Raw genomic sequence first — 19,998 nt, forward strand, 5'->3', positions numbered from 1 at the left:
TATATATATATATATATATTTATGTGCTGTGTGAGGGTTTGGAAAAGGGGAAGGTTGGGGAACTGTATGAAGAGGGAAGAAAAGATTAGGAGAATAAGAGAGCTGCTCAGCCAAGCTAAACAGCTGTTTCACTAGCCAAATAACTGACCCATTTGCGCATGTGGGACCTCAGGGTAAAGCAGTGTCTCTGGGCTCAGTCTCTTGACCTTGGTCTCTTGACAGGTCTTTCCATGTGCCTGTTTTTGTTTCCCCACTTGCCTGTTTGGATTTATGCCAGGAAGCGTGTTTTTTAACTGGATTCCCTTTGAGTGAAAGGAAACCAGGAGATGGACTCCAGGAGAGCACCTCCTGCCTGTGCTCCAACCCCTGATGAGCATCCCTGGGAACCAGAACAGAGGCAGTCTGGTGTAAATCCCCTGACATATCAAGTCCTCAGCACTGAACATCTACATCTATGGATCTGCTCCTATTGCATCGCACCAGTTGCTAACATAGGCACAGTGTATCTGCAAACATAGTAAATTTGAGTGCAAAAAAGAGCAGTAAGATGGAAAAGCTTTAAATACATCTTTTTTCACAAAAAATAAAAAAAAATAAAAAGAATAAAAACTGTGGTAAAACAGCTCACAAACCCCACATTCACAAGGAGTCATAACATTTGAGTTTGACAAGACTGTGGTGATCTAGAAGCATTTGAATTATATGTCTTACAGTCTTTCTTGATAGAGATGCTATAAAGAAACAAACCTGAGAGCAACAGGTCATGCCACCCAACTCGGCACCTCTTGCAACCATTTCAAGGAGCAGCAGCTGTGAAAACCCCAGATAAGAGAATGTGTGACCCCAAATCTCATAACCATAAAGCTAGAAGAGCAACACACATGCCTTGAGAAGTGAGAAAGCAAGCAGAATGAAAGGGCCAAACTTCAAGTCAACATGAAGACATGCAAGTGACAGATTGTCATTGTGGGATTGATCCTTGTTCCCCAGCTACTCCAGACTGAACAGCATTATGAGCATTACCAGTAAAATGCCCAACATTTATGCACAGACATGTTTTTGAACTGCCTTCAAGCTTTCTGCATTAGGATTTTACTCACTACACAGACAGGGGTCAGCTGTGAAAGTCATACCTGGATGAAACTCCAGATTTCTCAAATGGCTCCTTTTCAGGGAGAAGAGGGAAGTCGAGCTGGGGCTGTGTTCTGGTCCCACTCTAGTTGTAGGACCAGATGGAGGTGTATCTGTACAACTGAAGTAATTCCTTTCATTTGGTTAGACAATTTTGGGGAAGGAAACCTCAACGCACAGGCTTGTTTTGGACGAACACCAAAAAGCAGTTTGGGAACCTGGCCGAAACAAGCTGATTCTCCAGAGCCTGTAACACCAGTGGAAAATGCGGGTAAGAGCTTACCTCTGCCATTAGCGGCTTTCCCATAGTAGGTTTTTCCTGTGCCATATGGGAGCTCTGGACCACTCAGTACTTCTGCAGTGCTCCTACCTCTGAAAGTCCACTGCAGGGTTAGGAGCCTGCTGAGGGAGGAGCTGAACTCTCACCTCCTGGGCTCCCTAAAGAAAAGCCCTCCGAAAATGTATGTATCTTAACACTGTGCTAACGGCCTTAATGACCCCGGCATGCAGGTGCTGAGCAGCAATGAAGGGCAGGTGAGCTGTCAAGATTAGAGCAGTGGGAAAGGCAGCTGGTTTGTGCACAGGTAACCTGGGATGTTCAGAGCAGCCATGTGGAGTCAAGAATGGAAAACATGACCAGTCCTTTGTGGCAGAAGGGACGGAGTCACGTGCAGGAGATTTTAGTCGGGAATGCGAAGCTCAGAGCTTCCCACCAGTAACCCTCCCTCCTGTGGCTGCCTGGAAGCAAACCAACCAGCGCCCCAGGGAGCAGCAGCCCCTCGGCCCCCTGCAGCTGCCCAGTTCCCAGGCTGCAGGGTGGTGACATGAAGCAGAGGCACTCTCTCCTCTCCTCACCCATCCTCACTCCAAGAGCACTTTGAGGAAATGGAATTAAATTGCAGCATCACATTCCTACACAGCAGATGGGCTGCACTGTGGGCCGCTCCTGCCCAGGGTAGCATTGCACGCGCGCTGCACCACAGGCACAGCTGCGTGGCTTCCCCTTCCCTTGCACACATGTATGCGCGGTGCTGGTCACAGGGAGCAAAAAAGCAGCCCAGAGCCACCCAGGTCTCCACAGGATGAGCAGAGAACAGCTTGTTCCGCTGCAACTGCAGTGGTCACTGGTCATCTATGTCCTCCACATGAAGCGTAGGGGCTGGGGGAGCAGGACCTGTGCTGGGGCTGGAAAGAAGACCCACGTTGCCAGGGCTCAGGAGCAGAGGGGAAGGGGTGACCCCCTCAGCAGCAGGCTGCACGGGCTCTCACACACAGCCTTGGCACTGCACCTCCCTGTTGACCAGGAAATTGGCCGCCGTTGCACAGAGTCCATTCAGCCTCCCAGGCCCATTCAGCACACTGCTGGTGGGTGGACTGCCAGCGAGGCAGACACCCATTAACAGCCACCGTGAGCCTTGCACAGCCAGTCCCCCGCGTTCTCCACCCGCCGGGTGCGATATCCATCAGCGGCTTCAGGGAGAACGGCCCCGCATGTTTGCCAGCGTTTGTTACGGGCGCTCAAAGAGGAGAACAAATCTGTGAAGCAAGACAATACTTCTAATTTGAAGGGGAACATTTCTTCCTCCATTAATTATTTCCCATGCTATTCCTGGCAGCGACCTTCACCAGGAAGGAAAAAAATTCATATTTGTTTTTATATCTTTTATCCAACTTCCTATACCAAAGCCTCTGGCTAGAATGAGTCACATTTACATCAGCCATCACATTATATTACGCTGTATCATTGCTGCTACCTGTCTTGCCTTCCTCACCATTTGGGTTTGTTAGCATTAAACCAGGCAATTTGCAGCTATATTTAAAGATTACCTGCCTCAGTGGCAGTGCCCATAATACCCTTATTTCATCCTTACAAGTAATACTGTGAGGATTACATTTGAGACTGCTGGCAATCCGCCCTGGATTGAAGGGAAATTATCCTGGTTCTGTGCAGAAGTGTTTGCCTGTTGCAGAGCAGGCATCTCTCCTCCAACTGCTTACTGCACCACTGGCCATTTATGTGCCCACTCATCCCTTTAGAGATTCCTAGCATTATTTCTGCTCCCTCCATGCAACTGAGCTCCGTGCTGAAATCACAGTCCCCAAAAGGCAGAGAGTGAAACCCCTCTGGGTTGGGGATGACCCTCACGGCTCCTCGTCAGCCATCAAGCCAGCTTCCTCTGCCTGACAATTTAAAGGGTTGACAAGAAACTCCACCAGGTAAGTCTTAGACACCCGCACCCCCCCAAGAGGACTTCCCACAGAAGGCAGTGGGCTGGTCCTTGATCTCCCATTTCATTCACATTTGCTTTCTTCCTCTGCTTTATAATCAAGTGCTCACAAAGCATCATTTTTTGCATGAAAGGGGCACCTGCAAGCAGGTTAACTTCCAGACATTTCATTTTGGTTTTAACCGGATTGCAGCAATGGCCTGAGTCTCCTGCCAGAAGTGAAGCTGCACCATGCAAGGAGCCGTGTGAGTGCCCAGGAAGAGTCCCAGCCCTCAGCTTCGTCCAGCCTAAAAGAGAAGCAATCAAAAGGTTAAAAGAAAAATGGTATATTAGAGGTCATAACATAATAACGTGCCTGAAAAAGAGTTTGATCTTCATCCTACAGAATCCCAAGGAATCCTAGTAAAAAAGTAGGTATCCCACAGAGACTGAACATTTTTGGCTCCCACGCAAACGCTGTTGTTACATGTCCTTCATTGCTGGGAGACCCTGCAGTATGAGGATGTAACAAACATTGGCTGCTGGCCGTGCAGAGGACCTGTTCCACCCTTGAGCCATGGCTCACGGCACACCAGCTGGGCCAGTGCAGAGCACACAGAACTCTTTTTTTAAGCAAAACAACGTACCTCAGTGTGAAGGCAAGTAATTCAAGGCAAACTGCAACAAGTGTGACAAACAGCAAGAGGTAAGAAAGGCTTAAGGGCACTTCATAAAAGTATGTTTATTTTGCTGACATCCCCAGAAGAGATCATAGTCTGGAAAGGGCACAACGTTTTCAACAGACATTGTTCTTCCTGGTGCAGGTCTATGTGATTTTCCGTGACATGAGAACTAATCCCTGGGCTTGAGGTTGAATCACAGGATTTCATTCTTTAAAAAAGCCCAAGAGGGCCACTTTCAATATATATATTCAGGTCTCTAAATAACTAAATAAACAAATAAGACACATGAAAATAAATGAGATTTTTCTTTAAATTTACTGCTGCTTTCATTACACCATCGGAAATAGGCATGGAATACTTTCAGTGACTTATTCTCACCCTGAAAAAACAGGCATGCATTAACATCTATCGCAAAACCATCTCTCGATGTTTGTAAGCTTTGATAGAGGAAAGGAGGCACACAGGCCCTCCCAAGCAAGCTCTTATTCACAGGTACAAATCTTTTTTCAGTGATGAATGAACCCTTTCAGAAATGCTAATATCGGCACTCACACAAGGTGGCCAATGTAAACAGTAGTTGCTGTTCATTGTTCTTTTTGTATCCTTTGCCAATTTACAGCTCTTCAGAGTTAGTGTTGGAAAAACCAGCGTTTTGTTGTAAAAGAATGAAAATGCATTTCTGAACCAAAATCTGCTGATGGGAATAGATGACATAACAACCCCAAGAAAGGGCTTCCCTTTGAACCCAACCAGCGTGAAAGAGGAGGAGAGGCAGTGCGAAGATGGGGATTTTGGAACTTGAATCCTATCTCACTGCTTGCATTCCCCCAGGAGATTTAGTACTACCTCTGAAGGCAGCAGCCAAAAACATGCTTTGATGTATCTTTCATCCAGAGCTATCTATATTGATAAATGATGTTTGTGCGGTTGAAGCACTGAACCAGAGATAGGGCTTTTGTTTCTCCTTCTACCACAGGCTCTCGGTGTGTCCTTGGAGAAGCAATTGGAGTTCATGTGCCTCATGTGTGCCAAGCAGAGGAGAGACCTCTTCCCACACAGCCAGCATGGAAGAAAGCTCTGTGCATCATGAGATAGGTCCCACCACACTGATTCCTCCTGAAACCAATGAAAAAAAAATGACACTGGTCAGATTCAAGCTGCCCTAAAATTAATCGTAAGATTCATGAGGAAACAAATTATTCAGTTCAGAAATTACCAGCAACCATCTTCTCTTCTGGGCTTACTGCTCCCATAGATGAGCCAAATAAAGGACCATTTGAAAGGTCCTGATTCATTTCAGCACAAAGCAACCAGCTTTGCTTTGATTGCTGGGGAATGTGACTTAAATTAGGCCGGCTGACTTTCTTCTGAAGAGGACCACAGTTTCTCACATGATCCTTAGCATAGCACAACCATGGATGGTGACCTCTCAGGCTAAAGCCACAGGACATGCAACTCCGCCCTAGGACATCTGCCCTGACAAAGAGAAGATAGACTGGATGGAAGTGGAGTTGCCAGAATAAACTGCTGAGGGCAGCAACAGGATTCCAGGAAAAAAAAAAAGCACTTCCTCAGATCACAGGGGACAATCCTCTCTCATTACTTGCATTCTTCTCCCCCAGGTAACTGAGCACTGCTGGATTAAGCTGGGGGAGATGGGGAGGTGGAGGAGCAAGAAGCAGTCTTTTTTGGTAAGGGAACATGTACAGTAAATAACAGCTGCAACGGCTCCCTTGTGTACTGAAAACATTATAATTTGTGAGTTTCCTTCCCAAAATCAGGCTTTAATGGGAAGCAAGTTTCATCCTTTCTAAAGGAGTACTCTACAATAAGCTTGTTAAGCTTGGAAAGTGCTTTGGGAGCCCCTGGGATGAAAGGCACTCTAGGAATGAAAGCTGATATTTACAATTATTGCTTGAAAGGAACAGAGATGAACACCATGTAAAATATGAATGGCTGCTGGTGCTAAAAAACGGATCGTTGACTTGGTGCCAGAGAGGATATTCCCAGCTCTCAAACCTGGATGACAAGGATTTAGGAGACACAAGAAGTGGAAGAGACTCCTGCAAATAACAGCAAAAGCCAACCTGATTGCAGGGCAGAGGTGTCTTGTGGGTTTTTCTTTTCTTCCTCTAAAGTGCAGGCCATACAATCTCTCTCACCCCAGCTCTGCCAGCCAAAATAGACACCCATTAACCACAGTAAGTACTGCTGCATTGTACTCCTCTAAAAAGAGGAACCTACAGATCCCTTAGGACAGGTGGGGCGAAAAGTATCCTTGATAAGTGGTCAAATATTATGGGTTGGCCTGAGTAGATTCTTATGTCACTCAAAGGACTAAGAAGTAGAAGCACTCCAGGCTAATGTAAATTAAAATTCTCTGTTTAAGGAAGCTATGAGAGAAGAGAATCAGGCTAACATGTTCTGCTCCTGCAAACAGCTACCTGCATGAATCTCTTCTGCTGATTTTACACTGGGCATCTGGCCCCCTAATGTGGGACTCCACAGCTCCTAGGAAGGACATTTTTCCATCCAGACCTGGTATTGAGATGTCTTCACCTTAGTCTCCCCGTCTTCCACTTTTCCCTGAGAAGAGCTAAAAGAAAACCCTTTGAGAGAAAGAATTCTGCTTCTTCACTTCTTCAAAAACAAGCTTGAAAGTGACTCTAGTGCATAAGAAACCTTCACAGCAAAAACCCACAGGATCTCAAGAAGTTGTGGTATTTTTAACTTAAATATAGCAGTGAAGAACATAGCATGCACCAGAGGCTGAAGGCTAATTCCATACACATTTAAATTAGATATAAGGTGTGATATTTTTTTTAACGAGCAAGCATGATTAACTACTGCAATGAATAAACAAGAAGGGCTGCTGCGTTCTCCAGTTCCCAGGCTCCAAGTACCTTTCAGAGGCACACACCAAGAAGGCAGGTTCATGGGCTTAGCAGAATTGAACGGCTCTAGGGACATGAGTTCATCAGTTAAGACCCCACATAGGCAGCAGCTCTCTGTGTTGTGTGGGGCAAGCCTTGTAACCTCTCTGCAGGGCAGCCACCCTCTTTCTAGTGGGGCTATGCCCCGCATTCAGCCAGGAGAGCGCTGTGACCGTGCTCCCTGGGTCACTGAGCAATGTCCTGGCCTCGCCTCTGGCTCTGGAGAAGGGCCATTTCGATGCTAACAGGACTGGTCTGTACTTAGGGCCCCTCTCTGGTGCACAGGCGTGTTGTAAGGGAGCGAAGGTCCCCTCACAGTGTGTCTGCTGGTGGTACTCCAGCTGGGGCTGGGGTGCGGAGCACACTCCTGCAAGCTCCTCTCTATCAGCAGCACTTCCTCTTCCTGGCACAGCCTAACACAGACAGATCCGTATTAAAAATAACAGAAAGTCCTTGGCCTTTTCTTCCCCCCCTTTCTTTTTTCCTTCCCTTCAGCTATTTAGGCCAACTCTGGCTAATCACGCTTTCTAACTTATACTCAGTCACTGCCATGGCAACCATTTTAACATGCAGTTCATAGACTACCTCTGAGATGTACAGCCCCTTTGAGAAACACGTACACCTTGATGCTTCAGGAGAGGCATTAAGAGAGGAGAATGATCATCTGCTATGCTGACACATTTTTCTACAGTCTTACCTCTGGCAGCATGAATCTCTTCTTTTAGCTCTGAATAGCTCATCACTTGTTCTGTTCCCTTTCTCTCCCCCCAAAATAGGTACTTTAAAAACTGACACAGATTTATGGAGATGAAAAAGAAAAGGTGTAGGAAGGGAAATGCACTTGGAAATTCCGTTCTCTGGTATCTAAATTCACCCTTGTAAGAATGCTGCAAAGCCTGTCCTGTTACTGCTCTGAAGGAAATCCTGTTTTGTTCTGTTGTGTCATCATGGAAAAGGAGAAGACTCTGGGGGCTTGCTTTCTGGTTTCATTGAACTCCAGGAGAGAGATGGCAGCTGGGGAGTAGGGTAGTTGCTGTTCCTTCCTCCTTTGCAAAATGGCTTCTGTTCAGAAGTGCAACTGCCCTTCAACATCCAAAACCAAGTCTGCATTTATTCAGGTGTAGAGAGCGAGATTTGAACAGCACTGAAAAAGATCTATCTGGAACATGCAGATGCATTTTTCCAACAGTCACCTCTGAGGATCTTGCCCAAGATGTATATGATTAGGTTTGCTTCTGACTAGTCGTGATGCCTGCCCCTGACACGCAGCCAGCATAGGAAGGTGCTGCAGTGAGGAGCTACACGGGTGTCTGCCATGCTGGTTACGAACCGATCATTTATTCTGCTCACACCTAACACACTCTTCTCCCAGGTGCAGTCAGAGGGGAGGCTCTGACTGACAGTACCACAGTACAAAAAAAAGCCCTTTTTCATTTCCTCACGTAATTTCGGCTGCTGTGTGGAAGAACCTGATTCCACGTCTTGAATGTTTTCTGTGTTTGTGTGTGTAGGTTTCAAACATGTACATCGCACATATAGTGTCATGCTGATCCTTATCAGGTGTAATTACACTATCCATTCCTTTCTTCCTATCTTTTTCTCTGTTTTTATCACTGTCCTTTGATAGCTGGGCAGCAGCCACAAGCCAGACCTGCCCCTACCACTACCAACTATTTGCCATCAATAGGAGAAATGCTTCTGCTACTGACCAAGGGAGAGGAGAAATCCAGATGCACCCACAAGCAAGCAAATGTTGGCAGACCCAGAATAACCTGGGTGGAATATTTGATTTCAGTTTAAGTGTACCACTCAGCCCCCCAGTGCTAGCCATAGGAGAGCACTCTCAAACTGTTCTTTACACCAAATTTTTCTCTAGGAACAAAATCTGAGAGACAAGCACCAGGAGTCCCTAAGGCAGGCAGATAAATCTCAGCCAGCAGGTAAATAATATTTTGCAGGCGCCTTTGCCCTGTTATTTTAACACCCGCCCCTGCAGACACGCATGCTGTTTCATAAGCCCTGCACATGCACTTCTCAATCAAGTATCATTTATATATATACTATCTTCCACTGAAATCAAATGTCTGAGACTGCTCGAGTTAGGAAACATGTTTGTGTGCTCAGAAAGAAATACCATGTATAGTCTATCAAATCTCTGGGACTTCTTGTCTGCATACAAGCTGCTTGGGGGGACCGGGATCCTCAACTGTCCTTTTCAATAGGCAACCTAGTCAAGAGAAAGGCTGGCAGGAGGAGAATATAGGACATAACTGACTGCTTTTATCCCACATATTTCAATGTTAATGCATTTCCGTAACTGTATAATAAGCATGGACACAATTACAATAGCTTTGTGAACTGGAATACCATCTTTATGGCATGTGTATACCATACCCACTTTTCACTGAATCAAATTTCTATAAACCACTGCAGTGAACTGCACTTTCGCCACACCCCACTTCCCCAGAGCGGGCAGATGGCGTTTCTCCACTGGAAGGGCTTCCTTTTGACTTCACACCACAGCAAGCAGGGGAGGGGCCTCACTGGGCTGGCATCACAGTGGCAGTATCCAATTCTGGCAGTCTCACTACTCTGAAGGTAAGGATACATTCTTACCCCAATGTGAGAAAGGGCACAAAGGGAGAAAGGCTAGAAATGAAACTGGAAGTCTTCTCTTTCTTATATCACACATTAGGTAACTTGCCTGACACTAGCCAGACTGGTAGCATCTAGAGCTGAAGATCAAGCTCTAGATGCTGCCAGGGCACAGGTGGTGGAGTTCAACCATTCATCCCTCCAGCTCTTAGTCTGGTCCTGGGCCAACCAGCGCTCTCCCAAACTGCTCCCAAGCACAGTCCAGGAGTTAGCATGGGCTAGGACTGTTCCAAATAGGTAGTCTGTACTACCTACCAAAACAGAGGTAGGTACTACCTGCCTCTGTTTTGGTCAGGACACATCTCAGCCAGCCGCGCAAGTCCTCTCTTCCACTTTGTTCCAGCGCAAAGTCAAACTAACTTCAGCTACAGGTGGCTTAAACATCACATCTGACACTCAAGAGGCTGAGCAGAGAAGTGTTGATGCAGCCAGCACCACCTCCCAGCTGGGAGTTGAATCTGCCCCCAGCACCATCTCACCCTGCTTTGCTCCACCAGCCCAAAGCCCACCAAGTGAGCACCTGCTCGTACCTGAGTCGTAGAGAGGGGGCAGATGGCGTTTCTCCACTGGAAGGGCTTCCTTTTGACTTCACACCACAGCAAGCAGGGGAGGGGCCTCACTGGGCTGGCATCACAGTGGCAGTAGCAGCAGCCCAGCCCCTAGCACATGGCCTCCACAGGACCCTGCTGCCCCAGCCCCAGCACGCTGGCCCTCCCCTCACAAGGAGGACCTCAGATTTGACCAAGGGGCTGCTGCGGGCCAGCCAAGGGCTTTAATTGCCCAAACAGGCAGTGCATGAAGATAGACTGAGCTAAACCCAGGCTAAGCATACGCTACAGACAAACCCTCAGTGAGCCTGTGGCACAGCCATGAAATGAAGCTGGATGCCCTGAGGCCACCAGTCCTCCCTTCCTTAGCCTTGTATTTCTGTGAATATAAACCAAACCCTGCAATGGCAGGAGAGCAGCAGCATTCAGTTATTTTGTTTTCATTTGATAAAAATGAAAAAACGAGGGTGCCTGCATAGCTGATCTCCTGCATTTTACCTTCTGTGTTCTCCAACAGAGAAACCTGACCTCTCAGGAGGCCGCATTAGCAATCATTACACCTCCAAGGCAGCACCCCCCATTGCTCCTCCAAAGCCTGGTCAGCACAGCATCTTCTCTCCACGGTACTGAGCTGAGGAAAGCTGTCAGTTTACAGGCAGCGCAGAAACCTGTACTATGCACTCTTCTCACTTCCTTTGGAATCCAGTGTTAGGCATTGTCTTGCCTTCCAATGGGATGTGAAAGAGCTTAGGAAGAAAGTTAAGGGATGTTTCTTATATCTACTTTTGAAACATTCAGGTCCTATTATGTTCCAAGGGAGAGCACTGGCACAGGAGAGAGATCACGACTGCTCCAACAGGGCAATTCCTATGTTCCCAAGCAGGTCAGGAGAGATTGCAGGGAAAAGCAAACATTGCAAAACCCTTTTGCAATGCACAGCTCAATAAACAATTGCAAATTGTTTGAGTTAAAGCAGAGAAATTGCTTGAATGGGTTTTGAACCTTTTTTCCACTTCCTAATAATGAGCATTTTCTTGTTTTGCAATCATGCTCCTGGAATGAGAAGTCTCGTAGTTTGGGGATATGTTCACACTGGGAACATTCACGTGACCTTTCAGATCACATTCCTCCTATTTATAAGAGTATTAGTCATCCACTTAGAGAGCAGAACTAATACCATGTTTGTTGAATGACTAAATGTGCGCTATGAATAACCAGCAGTGGGTACTTAAAACCACAGTTATATCCAAGAGCACAGAGAGAATCCATAGCTAGCATAGGTTTAGACAAAGCACAAATACTTTACTGCATGTAAAATACATTCGAAAGAGAGTTTGAAAACAGTTCATTCACAGGAAGAAAGGGCTAAATTCATCAGGTAGGTTGTTTTCCAGAAATAGCTCACCTAGCTATTTAGACATATAGGAGAGCTGGCAAGAGTGTGTGACAGCTGAGGACTTAAATTTGAAAAGGGTCCAGGCAGAACTGTAAGATGAAGAGGATGGAGCACAACTCTGCTGGAGCTTGGCCATTACACTACACAGAAAACATCAGGAGCGCTGAACTATAACTTTGTAGCTTTGTCACTGGCAAAACACGAAGTTTAGGAGCTCTGAGTAATGCCTAACTTGTTAACTAACACATTGCTCAACTTAGCTTCAGGGAAAGCACAATACAAGCCATGTGCGTTATTAGCCCAAACACGTTTGTGAGTCCCAGCCAACACGAGTAAACTTTGTGTGCCTCAGATCTCACCAGTGCCTCCAGCAAACTGCCACAAGCAGTATCAGTTCCTAGGTCAGGAAAAATGGTACTTCCCAGGTGCTGAGGACTTCCCTGCTCTACATGCAGTAATATCAGCACTTTGGGAAGCATTTAACAGGACAAGATGGATGTAGTCAGTGTATTCAGACCATATGAGTGCATGTATCTGGCAGAAGAAAATCTGGAGGAGAGGAGGAGTGAAGGACAAAAGGTGGGTGGAACAGGAAGAGGGAAAGTATAGACAGCAGCATGAGAAATTAAAAGCAGGCTATGTGCCCCTCTGTAAAAGAAAAACAGAAGCAGACTGGGTTGTGTGAGCTCCACATTTCTGACAGCAGGAAAAATGGAAGTGGGAACAGCAGCGCAAAGAACTTATGAGAGTTTCAAAGAATGATGTGCAAATTACAGGCTGGAGCACAGAGAATTAAAGGACTTTGTGAGTTTCCACCTGCCCCTCGGATTAGCATTAAAGTCCAGTGGTGTGTTTCCACACTGCGCAGGATGGTGCTGCGGGGACACGGGGATGGATGCCTGGCTGCACCACACTTGTGCCCAAACCCTCTTATGGCGAGGATGGACAATATCAGGAGGTGCCTGGCTGTAGTCACATGGCAGCGCCGGGGAGCTGCCCCTGCCAGCAAACCTCTCCAGTGTCAGCATGACCAGAGGGAGGCAGGTACCACGCCTGAGGCACTGGCTGAAAGGTTCAGTGAGAAGGTAGCAGCTACAGGTGCAAATATCACTTCCTTATTGCAGCCTCCATGGATGGCCGTGCCTGTGCAATACAGAGGATGTTTTGAATGGCAGAGCACAGGCAGTGAATCACCTTATAATCACTGCTGGTGTGTCCCAGCCTCAGTGTATCATCAAGCCTTCCTTTGGGTCAAGTAATCATTCGAGTCTGAATCATCGCCACACAGGTTTCTCCTAGCGCAGGCTGGCATGGTCAGTGAGCAGAGCTAATTGAATGTGCTCTCACCGTTTCACCATGGTCTGGGAAGGCCTGCAAGGCTGGTGCTTTCAGCTTTGCTGTACAGATCCTGTATGAGGGCTCCCACAGATCACGTAGCCTGTTGGGCCCTACACAAAAGTCAAGCAGCAAATTGTCAACCATGTAAGTTATCACTGTTTCCTCAAAAACTCCTCATGGGTCAAAGGGTTAGCACTTTCCCGGGCTAGAACAATGTTGGTAGCAAGTCAGGGCCTCCAAATCACAGAATAATTGAGGCTGGAAGAGACCTCAGACGTCATCTGGTTCAAGACCCCTAAAAAGCCAGGTTGACTGCCCCCCTCCTCATCCTGAGCTGTGCCGCCAACACAGAGGAAACAGAAATTCTGTGCAAGCCAAGGAACACTTGTGCTGGTGGGGCCCATCTAAGATCAAAAAGGTAAGGAGGGAGCATGCAGGAAAAATCAAGCAACATCAGGTAATGCCAGAGGGCCACAGGAGAGACAGAGTAACATTCAGGGAAAGACCAGCAAAACCAGTGGGTTTGAGAGATGGCATGCTTGCTTCCTCTGCTGCCAAGATGGAGGCAGGAAGGGGGGTGTGGAGCCATTTCTCCTTTCTCCCAGTTTGCTGCATGTGCAAAGGAGCCACCTCCTGACACCACAGAGGCAAAATAAGAGTCAAGGTTGCCACAGCTGGAAGAGGGAGCAGAGTCCTGGCTCCACCCTACCTGCACAGTCCTTCGTTCCCAGGCCTCGAGAGGGTGGAGGGAAGGGGGCAACCCTCATTCCTCTCTAGGCCAGATGGGGGAAGGACTCACCAGCTCTCACCCCCACCCTGTCACTAATATCAAATAATAATAGTATTTAGCACTTCCATAATTACCTTTGCACTCTGGTATCACAGACACAGCTGAATTGGAAGTCATTAAGATCATTATAACGAGCTTCAGCGGATCCTTTCAGTCGGAGGCATTATTTAGCCAGCCCTCATTTTCATGGTTGCATCTGAATAAGCACTCTGCATTGAGGTGAGGTTCACCGATGAGACACCTCGCCATAAAGACAGTCCCCTACTTGCAAAGGCAGAATAAGTGTCATTATGCATCATGTTTCACCAGGCTCCAAGATGCCAAGGAAGGTAAGTCAGGTTATAGCTGACTCCACCTTCAGCTTGTAAGAGCTGCAAAACTCTTCCCATGGACTGGCACTTGGGGAAGGTCTGCCATGACCTCCCATGCATGGCAGCTGTTAGCAGCTGCCATTCTGGAGGCCTTGAATGGTCAATACAAGCAGCCAACACAAGCCCTCACAGCAGATGTCGATTCAGCAAGAACTCTTATTAAAGCGAAGGGGGCAGAAGGCCAGCAGCTCTGGGAGCACCTTGCACCAGGAACAGGAGAACCATGCTGACCTAGTGAAGGTGCTGGCACAGACCTGGGCTGCTGGCATGAGCTCAGGCAGAGGGCCATGGAGACCTATGGCTGTGTTGGACGAGGCACTGCCAGGGCTGGTGGGCAGAACCGTGTTCAGAGCTGCCTGCGGAACACAAAGCTGCTGGTCCTGGGCCTGTTTTTAGCTTCACTGAAGGCTTCTTTGTTTAGCCTTTCCATAAGAAGGAATTAAGTGCCCCTTTAATTGTGGTTACCTCAGTTCCCTCTTCATAAATGCAAATAAAGGCACATAATTTATCCCATTTTTGTCTGTCCTTTATGTTTGGGCTGTGAATCCCCTGGGAAAACATCAAGGGCTTCTAGGTATACCTGTCTTATTAATAATACAAGTCATGTGCTGCTTTTGTCATTGAAGCAGGAGGAAACACAGGCATACGGAACAAACACTTGTACTGCAATTTCTTATGTAAAAAAAAAAATAACAAAAAGGTAATAGAATGTAATAGTTTGACCAAGAGCAAAGGTAAAATCACAATAGCTGACTCAGTGTAACAGAAAGGACTTAATAGAATTGGCAACATTTCAGCCTGCCTTCTCAGGAACTTGAACGTGGGAATATGTTAAGAGTAACATAACATGTCCAAAACACTGCCTGAATGAAACCAAAAAAAAAGTTACTGTTGGGCAAATGCGTTATTTTCAGCAGCAAGGAAGTTCTAGCAAAGCATGAGCACAAACTTCTGTTTAGTTCTTGGTGTTCAGTTTCTGCCAACATTATAAATAAACCCAACCAAGGCAGAGAATCTAGCTCTGCCCCGCCAGCCCCAAATACAGCTAAAACACTCTTCTAACATGTTTGTGACCTAACCGCTCAATCCACCCTCCCGAAACAGGTAAAAACACAGGACAGAAGACCCAAACAAGCTCCAGCACAGTTTAGAAACACAGTTAAGACACAAAGCTGCTTCTCTACTTCAAGGCAAACTGGCTGTTACAAAAAACGTTGAGGAGCAGTGACATTTCCTGAGCTCTGGCTGTATGTGCAGTGGGAAGGAGTTTCCCATGCCGTTTCCTTAATTAGCACAAATATGCTGACAACCTTCTCCATGCTGAAATCAAGCCATAGGCCACTAAAAAGTTGATCTATCTACGCATCCAAATCTACCACATGCTGAGCCAACATGTTTCAATGCCGTAATCAGGACCCAGATTATAACATGGCTTTGTCATGCATCCAGTTGCTGAAGCAGACTTTGATGTCCCAATACGAAACCTATTTGTCCTGCAGTCAGCAAATAGGAAATGTGCCAATATATACATTAGATGTTTTGCAGCTGCTGGGGATTGTGTGTTGGTGTTTATTGGATCATTTTGACCACTACATGAATTTATAAATATGATCCAACTGAATTAGAGAAACATCATGATCTGAAGGCCAGATTTAAGCTTGCTTAATCTGAAATAAATAGGGAATAACTCATTTGGCATCTGGTACTTTACTCTGGTTTCACCATGGAGAGATCAAGGCCACAGTTACCTCTTTACGTAGTTAGATCTGATTTTAGTCCTTGTCAACAGGACGTGTTATAATATGATCACACAGCAATTGAACAGAGCATACCAATACAGTATACATTGTAGTACCAGCCCTAGGGAAAAGTTTAGCAACCTTATGACAGGTAGCGTTTCAGTGTGAGAACCCAAGCCTTGTTCCTCAGACAATTTTTGCTTTGTTGGTAATGCAGCTGGCGGAAGTAGGTCTAAAAGCAATTTATGCCTAGCCAGCTCATAGCTAATTCTGAGTGAAAGCTGTGACAGCTAAGCTGTTTCCTCCTGGCCAAGGCAGCCCATTTTCCATGACTGGTTCAGTGAGGTTGCTGCCTGCTGTGCAGGCAGGACATTGCAATGTGCCGGTGTGACTGGTCTGACCCCTCTTCCCACGTTTCAGTTGTCCCTTCAGTAGTGCATCCCACGGTAATACCGCACCATGGGCTGGGGCTCTCGGTAGGCGTCTTCCAGGAATTCACCTCCGCTGTTACCAGCCTGTGGCGTCACTGCCCACATTTTCCCAGAACCACTTGGCACCAAGGTGGCTGGACAGCATGGCAGGTAGCCCTGCCAGCATAGCTCCTGCTTGGAAAATCTGCCCTGTGGATGTAAGCTGAGCATCTCACCGGTTTCCCGCTATAACTCTTTTAGCTGGACACAAGGTCACAGTTGTGAGAGTAACAAGAATGTGTCTTTGATGACATTGACATAAATTACCTGTAGTTTCTTGCCAAAAAAAAAAAAAAAAAAAGGCATGCCAGAAAGTGATGCCCCATGAAGAACAAATTAGATCCCATTTTATGTCCCTTCACCTGTAGAGAGAGGTTTGAATGTCACTGACTTCTGTGCCTGCAACTGCCACCCAGCTCAAAATGAACAAAACCAGGCTGATGGCTGCATTCATAACTTTCCCATCAAGCTGTTTTCTTTCCTGAATTTTATTTGTTCTGTTTACTTATTCATTTCAATCATTGTCCTTCAATACCACAGAGCAGCTTTAAGACACAAATACGCTGTCATCAGACATCTCAAATTTTCCTTAGGCACTGTCAGCAACGGCATGTCCTCCAAACCTACAGCAACTGCACAGGGCTCCTCCTGAGCTGGTGGGGCCAGAGCGAAAACAGCAGAGGGCCAGTACTGGGAGGTCCCGAGCACTTGCAACTGCCTTGGCCTCTGTTGGAGGTACAGGCAGCTGAACCCTTGAGGGGCAGTGGTTGTGTGGGGAAAGGAGACAGCTGTCCCTGCCTGCTTGCAGGAGGACAAGGAACAGCAAAGGTGCTTCCTCCTGCTCAGACTGAACCCTCGCTGCCATTGAACAGCCTTACTCTCCTCTCCCAGGGAGAAGGGGAGGGATGGAGTGAAAGTAAGTCTGACCTTCCTGGAAGAATGTACTTACTGATGCTGTACTGGGCTGAAACCTGAAACCACTGAAACACTGGGCCTAGAGAAAGGGAATTACCAAACCAAGGCTGGCATGATTCAGTAATGCAAACTAAGCCTCACACAGCTTCCTCTTCCTAACCCCATTCCTTCTCTCTGAAAGGCTCTTTGCATGTTTTAACCAAATGGAAGCAGTGATCTAGACACCAAGCAAGCTTGCTGATGTCAGGCTGTGCGTCAGCACAAGCCAGAGGGACATAAATCAGACAGGTGCAGGTAGTCAACTCCTTCAGGAAGGCTTCCCCAAGGTTTCCCACTGTGCTCAAGCAGCGGCAAAAAAACTACCCAAAGACTAACACACCTTCACTTCCCAAGGACCTCAATATAAAATTCACATTTGGAGAACAGAACCCCATGGACCTGGACCCATCTACACAGTTGCCTCCTTGGGAAATACCCCATATTTCATAGGTTTTCTTACCATTGAAGATACAGTTTAAGCTCAGGAACAGGAGGGCACAGGCAGCTTGGAGCCTCCAAACCCTTCACTAAACACCTTAGCAAGCACCATGGAGTCACACAGTTGCTGGGCCCTGAGCATGAGGTACCACCAACACAAGGCAAAGTTTCCACAGTCCCCTTTCTCTGGAGGCTTTCTGACACACTGCTATGGATGAGCTGCTGGTTTAGGATGTCCAAGTCCTCCCTGCTGTAAATGAGGGCACAGCTCTCAGCATACACTGCACTTGAGCTGGCATTGGTTTCTTCCTATTTTTCTAGCCCTTGCCAAGACAGCTTAAAAGAAGTTTTGGCCTATGCCTTGTTTACAAACTCAGCTCAGAAAAGAACCCAGGTTTTACTTTGCTCGTCAAAGGCCAACAGGGCTGACCCCAGTCATGAGCTGTCCAGGCAATTCACTGAAGAATTAGAGAGGGCTAAATCAGAAAATGCCCAAGACCGATGGCTTGAGAGGACTCTTGTCCCATGTCTCATCCCACAGACAACACTGTGTGACCAGTGAATATACCACAGCATGCTACACAGAAGAAATCTCCTCCCATCCCAGACATGGTAAAATGCTGGTCTGTGGTACAAGCTGGAGCAAGGATGTGGTGCAGAAGTCCCAGACAGCCTTGGAGGCAGGATTACTCATTTATTTATCACAAAACTGAGATGAAGTTGTGCTACTTATATTGCTATAGGGCAAGGAGTGGAGACAGACAGACCTTTTACATTTCCAGGAGATTTGTTTTAGCAACCGATGACATACGGGGACAGGATTCTCCAAACTTCCTTTAGCTCAAGAATACAAAATCCTGTTTCCCTATATATCATCAGTTCACTAGCCACCTACCTAGTCAGGTGCTATTTAAAGCCCTATGCTTTAAATGCTTCTTGGCTAGTTCTCTGCAATGCCTGCTGCCCTGCCATGGGGAACAAGACCCTTGCTTTGGGAAATAATTTTCCATCAAGGCTGGCTGAGCTGGCTCTGCCCTTCCCGCAGAGATTAGGTATGTCAACAGCCAGGGTCTTGAACTGACCAGATCGCAAAGAAATAAGTAGCTTACACAGGTGGAATTTGGTAGAGATAATGGAAATAAACACCATCTCGATATCTGAGGAGTTTCTGTGCACTGTTTCACTTGTGTCTACTAGCCCACAGGTGCCCTACAAGCTAAAGATACTTCAGCTGACTTGTTTTTTCATGCCACCCTCGTATGTTTCTAAAAGCATCTCTCCTTTGGATCACATGGCAGCAGGTACTGACTTGCTTACACATACAGCAGTGTTACTAGTGACTGTGCTAAACACATGCTGCACAGGTGAGCCCTGCAATACTGTCTGTGGCTATAGAGCCATCACTGCACCCACACCGTCACGTTTTTTCTTGGCGTAACCCCAGGTACAGTCCTACTCAATGCCTGGCCACCTTCAGATGAAAGCTTGCTCTTCCTCTCCTCCACCCCTCTGAGCTCAGCAATCAGGAATACAGAGGAAAATTTCTGGCCATTTGCACTCGGGATGAGGAAACAACCAGCCCACGCTCTGTCCGGCAGCGTGAACGCCAGGTTACGTGAGGACATGCCAGCAGAGCCCGCATACCACTGCTGGGTTATGAGCACTTCAGATCCGACTGACTCTGCTCAGGAGACTGAAACATAAACAGCACTTTTCTGGGAGGAGCGGCTCCCATCCAAATACTCCCCCATCTTAGTCACAGGTTAAAATAAATAAATAAACAAAGCCACACTAATCTCCCAGTTGGCCTGCTCACAGCCATGTGACTGGCGTCAGCCTTCACACCGAGGTGAAATATGGACCCAATGGCTGGGTCCCAGCTTCTCAGTGCTCCAATGGCACACACGGGACGGGCAGCAGCCCCTAACTGGGGTGGTGTGGACCTCGGCTTGCGGTGTAAGGGAACACTCGCCTGGCAGACAGCAGGGCCCAGCTGCACGCCACCTGCTCCCGGCTCCACTACACTTACATCAGGGAAATACTGAGGGCCCAGGACACATTTAACCCAGCCATCCTCACGTGACCACGTGGATCCAAAGCAAAGCACAGCAGACCTGGGTCTGCTTTCCATCCCACACAGAGACACACCTGGGAAGCAAGCAGGGGCCACTGCGCAGTATGGGTCTGAGGAAGCTGGGGAACAAGACTAAGGCAGTAGTTGCCTCTTCCCTGTCCTTTGGTGAGCAAGAATAGCTGTGCTAGGAGCCAAGAGGGTACACTGGGGCAGGATCAGCCTAGACCTGCTCTATTCCTTGTCCTCCTTCCCACAGCACCTGCTGCTGGCC

The 19,998-nt window shown here is 47.2% G+C and overlaps 1 protein-coding gene across 9 annotated transcripts in view; it reads right to left on the minus strand.

Annotated features, from left to right (window-relative positions):
- TOMM20 (translocase of outer mitochondrial membrane 20) overlaps nucleotides 1–19,998 on the minus strand; it is a 113,779-nt gene that overhangs the window by 72,976 nt on the left and 20,805 nt on the right. The window contains exons 6-7 of one of the 9 annotated variants that reach the window (XR_003993430.1): nucleotides 6,466–6,607; nucleotides 554–3,646 (exon numbers count right to left, since the gene is read on the minus strand). The exons of 3 other annotated variants lie outside the window; for them this stretch is intronic. The gene's annotated coding sequence lies outside the window, so the exon portion shown is untranslated. Of the gene's footprint in view, nucleotides 1–553; nucleotides 3,647–4,061; nucleotides 5,138–6,465; nucleotides 6,608–12,900; nucleotides 13,002–13,964; nucleotides 17,904–19,998 lie in introns of those variants that run through there. 5 more of the 9 variants (XR_003993433.1, XR_003993431.1, XR_003993432.1 and 2 more) reach the window with 5 other exon arrangements.

Source organism: Strigops habroptila, chromosome 10, assembly GCF_004027225.2.
Source record: "Strigops habroptila isolate Jane chromosome 10, bStrHab1.2.pri, whole genome shotgun sequence".
NCBI classification, from domain to species: Eukaryota; Metazoa; Chordata; class Aves; order Psittaciformes; family Psittacidae; genus Strigops; species Strigops habroptila.